Raw genomic sequence first — 11,568 nt, forward strand, 5'->3', positions numbered from 1 at the left:
CCCCCCCCCCCCCCCCCCCCCCCCCCCCCCCCCCCCCCCCCCCCAAGAGAAAGAGGGAGACACAAAACCCAAAGCAGGCCCCAGGCTCCAAGTTGTCAGCACCAAACCCGATGCGGGGCTCAAACCCATGAGCCTTTGAACCCTGAGATCATGACCCGAGCCCAAGTCAGCCACTCAACCTACCGAGCAACCCGATGCCCCTAATTTCTTATTTTTTTTAATTTTTTTAAATGTTTTTATTTTTATTTTTGAGACAGAGAGAGACAGAGCATGAGCATGGGAGGGGCAGAGAGAGGGAGAGACACAGAATCGGAAGCAGTCTCCAGGCCCTGAGCTGTCAGCACTGAGCCCGACTTGGGGCTTGAAATCATGGACTGTGAGATGATGACCTGGCTGAAGTCAGCCACTCAACTGACTGAGCCACCCAGATGCCCCTAATTTCTAATTTAATCTTTACAAAGAACTCAGAGCCCTCTGGGGTGGGCAACTTGGATTTATACTAATGATCTGAAGAACAGCTGTCACCAGCGAAATGAAGGCAAGCATAGAGAAGAAAAGGGGTCCAAGATTATCAGGAAAATGCACCTACAGGAGGCCAAAACTGATTGATTTTGCTTGAATCCAGGCAACCTAAATACACCAGCAGGATGCAAAACTGCTTTAAAATATGGTCTCGCCGAAATGATCCAGGTTTGCCAGCAAGGTAGAAATGAATTCATCAGGTTTATGTTACACAAACCCCACAGTGTGAAAACAGAGCCAACCTTCTCCCGTTAACCTCCATAATTTCATGCACTTAACTTTGGTGTTTTCAAGCTCGACTTCTATAGCCTATAGATAGGCATTTTACATTTTACTTGTCACTCCTTGTTCTTTAAAAGCAGGGAAGCAACTTTGCGAGAAATAGTAAAATTATGAGAATAAACTGGAAGAAATGTTTGGGATAAAATGCTGGTAACATTTAAAGCAAATTGCTCTGGTAGAAATTCAGCCCTGTAGCAGTGCCATCTCATAGATCACAGAGTAGATGGTCGGTGAAGTTGATGGGATATTGATTCCAGCAGGAAAATAAAAGGCTATAAAACAAAAGATGATTAACGTGAAATCGTTGAGTGAAGGAAAGTCTTAATAGACTGGGAGTTGTTAAATAAAACAGAGAGTGGGTAAAGGAACTGAGCTCTCAGATCACTTACAATGGAATTCCTTTTCATTACATATTAAAATTCTCCTGTGTGTTTTTACTTTCCTGGATATTATCAATCCATAGTCACCCAGTGAAAAACACCTGAAATTAACATGTGGGGGAAAAGTAACCAAATCTGGGACACATCATCAATCATAGAGAAGGCAATTCAGAAAGCAAAGGCAATTAGGGCCTTAAAAACCTATAAATGCTGTCAGAAAATAAAAGTTTTACTTTATTTCTTTCATTTCACAAAGTCCCACTAATGTTTAGCTCCTATACCATGTGCAACTTTTTTATAAGCGTCGTTGCAATGCAGTTTTATGTGTTGATTTGTTGCTTAAAATATGCAGTACTCAATGAACAGATATATTGCTAAAATATTCTTCAAGTAAATTTCCAGAGCCAAGTAGTTTTTTCAGTCAAAGTCACACTACCAAGGAAACACACTGCCCATTTCCTCTGCCTATCAAGATACACCCCCACTGCAGTTCCTAAGATACAATTACCAAAGAAGCTTCCTTTGCTCAAAAAACTGGACATCAGTGAAGCATTAATGCTTTCCTTCCATAAAAAAAGAGGTAGCTCTTCTGAATCAAAGTGAAAGGGATTAGGAAAGTAACTGGAGAATTTACTGTGTCCGGTCAACTACTGGGGATCAGTGGATAAAGGGGCAACTTTAGTTCTCCATGTGCCAACTTTCAAAAGCAGAAATGCTGATCTCCATTGAACAAATTCATGTTCCTGCTTATGGGAGAACGCTTTCCAGAAGATCCCAAGGGCTCTGTGGTACATTCAGATAAAAAGTGAAAACATGAAAATATTAAAACAAGGTTTGCATCGAGGATTTTGCCTTGGTAGCTTCCACTGAACAACTGATAAAGGTTAACATAACCCCTGTAAAGCTTCTAACCATTTCCATACTTCACAAAATATCAATGACTGAAAACACTGTTTGATACGAGCGAGATTTGATGATTAGCCTAATTATACAAGGCAAGTATATCCAAGCACTCAGTACAAGTTGCCCCGAGGCTTCTCTTTTACCCATTTCATATGAGTTTCCCCTTGGCTACTGCAGAAATGGCTTGAGACAACAAACCCAACTCTTTGTACACAAAGAATTCGTTCTTTGTACACAAGTCTCTCTGATTTAATTTACAGCTCCCAGATTTAGCAAACAAATATACAGGATTCCGGGATATATTTGAACCTTGAAAAATAAGGAATAATATTTGAGTATGAATATATCTCATGCAGCATTTGGTACATACTTATAAGTTTAAAAGTTATTCGTTGTTTACCTGATATTCAGATTTAGCTGGGTGAATATTTTATCTAGCAAACTCATTCTACACTCTTTTACAATTGTATTTTACTGTATACATTGTATTTTAGAACATACACTGTCTTGAAAGGAAATAAGACAGCTGTCAGGGGTAGAAAAGTGGAAAACATCCCAATTTGTGAATGAGAAAATGTACATGAAAACCATCTATAAATTTATAAAGTGTAACACCGGTGGTTCTGAATGGGTCTTGGCAGAGAAGAGAGAGGGAAGAATTAGAATCATTGGGTACTTCTCTCAGGTTGAAACCACAACACTGTATAATATTAGGTAGTGCTTCCCCATTTTAAGTTTTAAATTAGAAGACAGTGGTTACAAGTACACGCTCTGAGGTGAAAGTGACCTGAGTTTGAACCACAACTCTGCCACTTCCTCGATGTTTGATCTTAGACCAGATACTTAAGCTCCCTAAGCCTCCCCTTTTTTATATTTAAAATGAAAGTGACAATACCCTCCTCATAAGGCAAGGGTAAGCATGAAATAGCCTCTTTTTAAAGAGCTTAGAACATTACCTGACAGACAGTAAGCCCTGTTAAGCGAACATTATTATTATTCTTATCATATTGTGCAAATTGTTTTTATCATACCCATTAGCCAAACATAAAGCTTCCTGGCAATAATAGTCACAAAAGATCGCCTACCCTGGGTCATCTGTGAATAGACTTTGCTGAGTTACCAATGAGAATAGCCAGCAGTCACTTGTAATCTGCAGAGTATCTGCCTCTGTATGAGATTTGAGTATGAAGGAAGTCAGGAGCCCAGGGAAAGTCAAGGTCCTCTTGAAACCATTTCGCCTTCCTTGCACTGACTGTTTTGAGAAGACCTCTGGGCTGAATTCGTTTCCCACTCCAATTCCTTTCCCACTCCAATGGACAATCCACTCTATGTGGTTTATATATACAATGGAATACTACTTGGCAATAAGAAAGAATGAAATCCTGCCATTTGCAACAACATGGATGGAACTGGAGGGTATTATGCTGAGTGAAATAAGTCAGTCAGAGAAAGACAGATATCATATGTTTTCACTCATGTGGAATTTGAGAAGCTTAACAGAAGACCATAGAAGAAAGAAAGGGGAAAAAATAGTTTCAAACGGAGAGGGAAGCAAATCATAAGAGACTCTTAAAAACAGAGAACAAACTGAGGGTTGATGAGGGACCAGGGGAGAAGGTAAAACAGGTGATGGGCATTGAGGAGGGCACTCGTTGGGATGAGCACTGGGTGTTGTATGTAAGCAATGAGTCACAGGAATCTACTCCCGAAGCCAAGAGCACACTGTATACACTGTATGTTAGTTAACTTGACAATAAATGATATTTAAAAATTAATTAATGAATAAAATAAAATAAAATTCCATTCTAGAATTTGCCCTGGGTGGTCAGAAATAAGGACTTCAGTGTGACATTCCTGCCGATTCGAAAATGGTTCCCTGCAGTCCAGCTCTGCTCTTGGAAGTCACCATTCCTCACACTTGATCTACCTGTCTCTTTTTCTCCACATAACAATAGAATTGGCCAAAGTGCCCTCCCTACCACAGCTCTGGAGCTGCATGATTGGGGAGAAGTCCCACTGCTCCAAGACATTCAGTCTGCACGGGCCAGCCTCTCTGATCATATACCCTGAAGGCTAACATTGCATTTTCAGGCTTATTGCCTTATTAGAAGAAACAGTACAGCTGCTTCCCTGAAAGAAATAGTGGGAAAGCCCAATTTATAAAATGTGTTTCATTTCAAAGTCTGTGGCTTGTGGGCAACCAGGAGTTAGTAATAGCAGCTTGTAATGCAATTTCAAACTCGCCCTGAATCTGGAGTCTCTCTTCAGGATTTCTACCTTTCTAGCATGCTTGAGGAAGTGAAGGACTGCCTGTAAAAGTCTTTGCTACCTACAGGGACAGCAGATGTCAGCACTGCTAGAATTGACACCTGCTGCGGGTGCTTTGCTCCCTGTTGCCCTGACACCACATGGATATTTTGCACCTGATCACTTTTAAACCTTTAATAGACACCTAGAATTACACTACTAAATAACAAGTAGATAAAGGTTCGGCCTCTTGAGTTTTCTTGCAGAAAGAGAAAATGATTTCCTAGGATTCAGGATTCTGTTTTTCAAAAGCACTCCCATCTGCCAAACTAATTAGCAGAGAACACCCCCATGTGGACCAGATGCACATCCTTTGTTTGCATAACATTCCTAAGATGTTCTTTCAGACAACGTGCTTTCCCCTGATGCTTAGGCAGAGAAGGCAGTAAATAACTAGACGGTAGACAAGTCACATGCACAGCCAAGCGCCATGAGCCCTGTCATCCTACACGTTCCTCTTGAAAACACCCCCTCCCTACACCTTCCACTGGCCCCACATTCAATAGGGAAACAATGGAGATAGTAATTCTTTTTTTAAACTTTTCTACAAATTTTTTTCATATTTATTATTTATTTTTGAGGGAGAGAGAGAGAGAGAGACAGAGCATGAGTGGGGGCAGGGCAGAGAGAGAGCAGGAGACACAGAATCCGAAGCAGGCTCCAGGCTCTGAGCTATCAGCACAGAGCCGGACATGGGGCTGGAACCTATGAACTGTGAGATCACGACCTGAGCCTAAGTTGGTCGCTTAGCTGACTGAGCCACCCAGGCGCCCCTGGAGATAGTAATTGTCATCCTCTCAATGATGTATATACCCTTACCTTTACCCAGTAGCCTTGCACATAACATCTAGGGAACCAATCCATCCCTCCTCCAAGTACACAAAAAGGGGATAATAATGAATATACCCATTTTTAATTATTACTATTTAATAAATTTTGATGATATTAAAAATCAAGATAATGGCTCTGTCACACAAAAATAATTTCAGAATTGGGGCGCCTGGGTGGCTCAGTCAGTTAAGTGTCCAACTTTGGCTCAGGTCATGATCTCACAGTCTGTGAGTTCGAGCCCCGCATCGGGCTCTGTGCTGACAGCTCAGAGCCTGGAGCCTGCTTCGGATTCTGTGTCTCCCTCTCTCTCTGCCCCTCCCCTGCTCATCCTCTGTCCCTCTCTGTCTCACAATAAATAAAGACATTTAAAAAAATTAAAATAAAATAAAATAAAATAATTTCAGAAAGCTGAGAAGCCAGTCAACAAATGTTGAGTTCCTAATCTCTGCCAGGCACAGTGGTAGGCAGTAGGTGTGAGCTATAAACAAGATGATCAGAATCCCTGCCCACATCAAGTGCACGGTCTAACTGGTTGAGTTTTCAGATTGTTTTAAAATGTGGAAACAAATTAGACTGCATGCAGGTTCCTTTATTTTTATGTAACTGAGATTCAAAACTGCATAATATATGAGAATATTTTCTTGTTATTTCCTTATATTTAGGTATTGTGCCTTTTAGATCCAGAACCAGAATATAAAACCACTTTTTCACCAGAGACGAGTAGTGAGCCACCCTAAATGTGACAGACTATCCCTGAAAATAAGCAGAGGTGACAAAGCAACTGTCCTTAACCTCTCGAATCAGAAATACAGGCCTGGCAAAAAAAAAAAAAAAAAAAAAAAAAAAAGAAGTGATAGATTGTAAAATCTCCAGAAAGAAAGTACACATCTAGGACAGCTTGTTAAAAATATAGACTTCGGAGTACTGTGATGTACTTTATGAGGCCAGCCCCAAAATAGAAATTTTAGGCATGGCACAGATAGATATCATAGCTAACTATAATCATGTAACTACCAGTTCTTGGGGCTGTACATTTGATGGTATTAAAAGAAAAAAAAAAAAAAAATATATATATATAGTCTTCCAAAGACTATTGCAAAAAGGACGTTATCTGGAAGGTAGATACCTCAGAGCCTCCTCATAGCTGACTCATCTTCAAAGCCGATTGTCCATCCAGTTTACCAGCTTTTAGCACTGTCGCTAACTGAAAGAAAGAAGGCTTCACCTGAGTTTATCAGTAATGAGCCGGTTGTATCAGGCTATCAAAATGCAGGGATCTGGGTCACCACCTTTAGCCTAGAAGAGAAAAGAGGGAACATGAGACCTAAAAGATAGACTTTGATTTTTATCCCACATTAACAACAATTAATCATTTATTCAGAAAAGATTTAAGCCCTGAGGACAGAGCACGCCCTGTGCTGGGCACTGGGAGAGCAGCCCCTGGCCGACCCAAGTGCTCAAGACCTCCGCCCTGCTCTGCACACCGACAACCACAGCCAGGGTTGGGATAGACGAGTATGAAAAAATCATAACTTGGTAGATCCAGTCAGTCAGAAAAATAGCTGTTCAGTATTGAGCCTGACTTAACACGCCAGCACTGTGGGCAATTGCTAGATTCATCCCTTCGCCGCTCACATGTTAGCGAGGGCCTACGAGGTGCCAGCCACATCCTAGATGGTATGATCTGAGGGGCAGCCTGAAACCCGTTAGCTTATAAATCCCAGGCCTAACCCCGGTGCCTGAAGGCATCTTGCCAAATTTCCTAACATTTGGCCTCCATTAGCCACCTCCAGCCACACACGCCAGCACTCATACACCCAGCCCCCTGCAAATCAGTAAAACATTGTTCTCACTCAGTCCCCCTAAACCAGTTTAAAACCTTACACATTTGTCTCCAGCATCAGCCTTAATCAAATTGCCAAGTAGGCAACCTGGATTGTATTTTCCCCAAATTTTCCTTTATCTGCTCACCTGCCCAGGCTCTGCCCCACCCTGCCGCCCCATGCTGGCTGCCCAGGGCCTTGCGTGTCTACATTCCTTTTCTGGGAACCTCTTTCCCTCATTTCCCTTCCTCCTTTCATTCCGTCAGAAACCTGCCCAAGATAACACCTACTTCATGTAAATGAGATTAAAGAATTATGCTCAGCTTTTCCAGGTCCTGTATTGGCACTTGCCAAACACGTTCTCGACAAGCAAACCTTAGGCAGTGTTCTGTGGGGTGCCACCTGCTTTAGCACACCGCAGGCAGGAAGAGTTTCCTTTGAGGACTAGAAAAGAAAGTAAGTTGGAACAGAGGCAGCAGGGTTAGTGGGGAGGGGCACCCATTCTGGAAGCAGGCGATTTGGGCCACAGTCTCTCCACCATTGCTTACTAATTTTGTCCGTTTAATTTTTCTTCTCTGTGAAGTGGTAACCATAACACCTAAGTCAGAAGGTTATCATAAATATTTAGTGAGCAAGTCAAAGACGAATACCTGTGATTTTACTTTTTTTTTTCTAACATTTTTAAAGGTTTATTTATTTTTGAGAGAGAGAGAGAGTGAGTGGGGACAGGGGAGAGAGAGAGGGAGACCCAGAATCTGAAGCAGGGTCCAGGCTCTGAGCTGTAGCACAGAACTCACCAACAGTGAGATCATGATCTGAGCCGAAGTTGGACGCTTAACCAACTGAGCCTCCCAGGCGCCCCATATGATTTTACTTTTATGTGAAATGTAAAAAACAAAACAAACGAATGAAAAACAAAAGGCAGAATCAGACCTACAGATACTGAGAACCAGCTGATGATTGAGGGACATGCAGTGGGAAGCTGGGCAAAACGGGTGAGAGGGGGTGTGGGGGGCAGGCTTCTGGTTGTGAAATGAGCAAGGCACCGAGATGAAAAGCAGAGCGTAGGGAGTAAAGTCAGTGGTGTTGCAGTGGCACTGCATGGTGACAGATGGGAGCTATGCTTGTGGGGAGCACGGTATCACACACAGATGATCTGCAACTAGTCTAACACTGTGTCATCTATCCTCAAGTATAAGTAAATAAATATATAAATAAATGTGAGCAGATAAATATAAGATACTGAAAACAATGCCTGGTGTGCAGGAAGAATGCAAGAAATGCCAGCTCTTATGCGACTATCAGCCAGATTCACTATATAATTTGTGGCACCCAGTGTAAATGAAAGTGCAGGGCCCTTGTTCAAAAATTAAAATTTCAACACATCGACAGCAAAACTTTAAATCAGGTGCAGAATCCTTCCAAGCATAGAACCCTTGCAAGTGGATAGGTCACACATCCACTAAGTCACTCCTGACTCTCGGGTCTAGGGCAAAACCGCGTTGCTGATCCTTAGATCTAGGAATTTCTGTGGGTGACCATTGAGAAAAAACCCTAGAAACCCAAATTTCTTTGCCTTTGGAGAGGGGTTGCTGGCAAGAAAAATAGCTAGTACTCATCAAAAACACAAATAAAAGATCCTAATGCTAAAGAAAATTCCCCAAGTAGGTTTTGCAAATGGGAATCACTTGAACAACTTTATGATGAAAGATCTGGGGCAAAAATAATATCTTCTGGGGGCGCCTGGGCGGCTCAGTAGGTTAAGCATCAGACTCTTGATTTCGGCTCAGGTCGTGATCTCACAGTTCGTGAACTAGAGCCCTGCATCAGGGATTCTCTCTCTCTCTCTCTCTCTCTCTCTCTCTCTCTCTCTCTCTCTCTCTGTCTCTCTCGTTCCCTCCCCAGATCACTCTTTGACAAAATAAATAAACTTAAACTAATCATAATAATTTCTTCTGATATTTCATGAAAGCTGTTGTTCAGTGGTAAAAATCTTACCATAAATCCAGATTGGTCATTCACTGTAAACCCCTGCAAACAAAAGCTTTTGCTAAATACAAGGAACACTAGAACAACAAAGTTGGCTATAAGAAGTTTGAATTTCTTCTGAGAGTTTAAAAAACTGCAGCTCTTTAAATTCATTTATTTCTAAAGCCATATCCTTTGCTGTTTAATTTTGTGGTTTAAATTGCCTGTCAAACCATAAGAAAATAGGACCCGGATCCAGAGCTGAATAAACCAGTTTTAGTTTCACATGCAATTATAGTTTTTTAATCTTTTTCGCCAGTTCGTTTCCAACATCTTTTTATTTTATCACTTGTAATCAATTCTCCACAATTTACTACACAAATGTTATCAAACGCCTTCCATTTATTTTAAAGACCTAAATTCTAATGAAATAAGACTATACTATCCACGTAGATAGAACCCTTTACACACTCTCAGATCCATGGCCGTAAATCACAATATGAGAGTATCTATCTGGGGGCTGACTCATTCTAACTAGTCCACTTTGTTTAGCACCAGATCGAAAAATCACCATAAATCGTATTCCTTTCTCCTTTTTTCTTCCACTTCACATCTCAGGGAAAACATATTCATTTTCCAAACTCATCATTTCCAGCAGTGTTCATTTTCAACCTAATTTCCTGGCCAACCTATTCATTCAGATGCCTTTTCTGGAGGTGCTATTTGTCGGAATACCCTGCATTAGAGCCAGAAGTTTTTTTAGAGTTCTTCTCATCTGTTATGTAACCTCTGAGAAAAGATTAATATATCCTTATATATTCCTAAATTCCAAATCTCTTTCTATTCCATAAGCTTAAAATCATATCAAAGTAATTTTAGATCACTGGAAGTCTGGCTCTGTGCCATGCCCCGTAACTCTCTCCTATTTTGGTTGACATTGACATATTAATTTTCAATCCCCAGAAATAAAAGTGGCATACTTAAAATTTTTTTTAATATGCCTTTTACAATTTCCAAAACTTCACTTTGAAAAATGTATTTCTGGAAAAAAATATACAAAATTTATATTTCAAAACAAACTCTTAATACAATTAGTACAAAACTTTAATGTCCCATGGTTTGGGAAAATCCTCTTAGCAAGCTACTTTTATCGGTAGACTATTTGAATTCATAATAGGAGGACCACACACACATTTAAGTTCTTGGGAACTATTCCCTTGGATGTAGGAAAAGTAATAATTAGGAGACGGTTTTAAAATCTTCCACTGCAAAGTCCTTCCCTTTTCCACATAATTTTGAATGGTGGTGACAGAGACAGGACTCTGGAGTCCATCAGGAGAATGGAGACTAGCCCATATTCATAATAATATCCGCTGCCTTCTTTCATGCAGTGGTATCACAATGGCTATGAGTGGATTTATATCCTTGAACTCCAGGCCACAACTCATGGCTGACTGAATGGTGGCCCAGAGCCAGGCAGGCACTGGAGAATACATAGCTTGGAGGAACACTGGCCAAGCAAGTCACTGAGGAACATAGACCCACAAATCTCCTCACTTTCCCAAATATACAACAGAAGAGAAAAGACAGTTTGGGGATTAGAGCTGGTATATGAACATCTCCCACCACACCCTGGACTTTCTGTGAAAAGGGCTATGTCTTACTCACTCTTAGCTCCTAGCAGTTCCAGGCACAGGCTTTATCCCATAATGTAAGCTCCAGTGGATCAAAGTAGTCAAATAGGAAAAAGAATTGCTTCTAAAGTGACCAGTAGCTATGAAATGGTGGAGCATTCAAAGTTCAGACAGTTGTAGCCACAGGGGTGTTTAATCATCATATATGGGAAGTGCTGGAACATTTTCTGGTGGGGAAACCTTTTTTAGTTAAGCGCTGACCTTGACCTCTGAACTTCTCCCTCTTATAAATAACCCATAGAGCTGTAGCAGACTCTCTCAGACTGCTAGAGAGAACCAAGCAAACCGCCTTGGTCAAGATATTTTCAAGATAAAGTGGCCAGCTATATATTGTTTGACACATTAAGTGAAATCACCCTCCTTAGAAATATTTGATAAAATATACTGTGTTTTGTTTTTATTTTTATGCTGAGCAAAAGAAAACTGACACAAATGAGTACTTAGTGCATGATTCTATTCATAGGAAACTTGAGAACAAGTAGAGCTAATATATAGTGACAGAAGAATGACAGTGGTTGCCTGGGGCTGGGAGATGACCGGGGAGGGGACACACAGACAGGGGCTTAGAGGGAATTTTCTGGGGTAACAAAAGTCCTACGTCTTGGTTATATTGCATACATTTATTGAAACACATCAAACTCTACCCCTAAAGTGTATGCCTTTCATTATATATAAATTACATCTTCAACCCTCTTGCACTGTTGGTGGGAATGCAAATTGGTGCAGCCGCTCTGGAAAGCAGTGTGGAGGTTCCTCAGAAAATTAAAAATAGACCTACCCTATGACCCAGCAATAGCACTGCTAGGAATTTATCCAAGGGACACAGGAGTACTGATGCATAGGGGCACTTGTACCCCA

The sequence above is a fragment of the Herpailurus yagouaroundi genome, unplaced genomic scaffold, assembly GCF_014898765.1.
Source record: "Herpailurus yagouaroundi ecotype Mexico unplaced genomic scaffold, PumYag 181, whole genome shotgun sequence".
Classification (NCBI taxonomy): domain Eukaryota; kingdom Metazoa; phylum Chordata; class Mammalia; order Carnivora; family Felidae; genus Herpailurus; species Herpailurus yagouaroundi.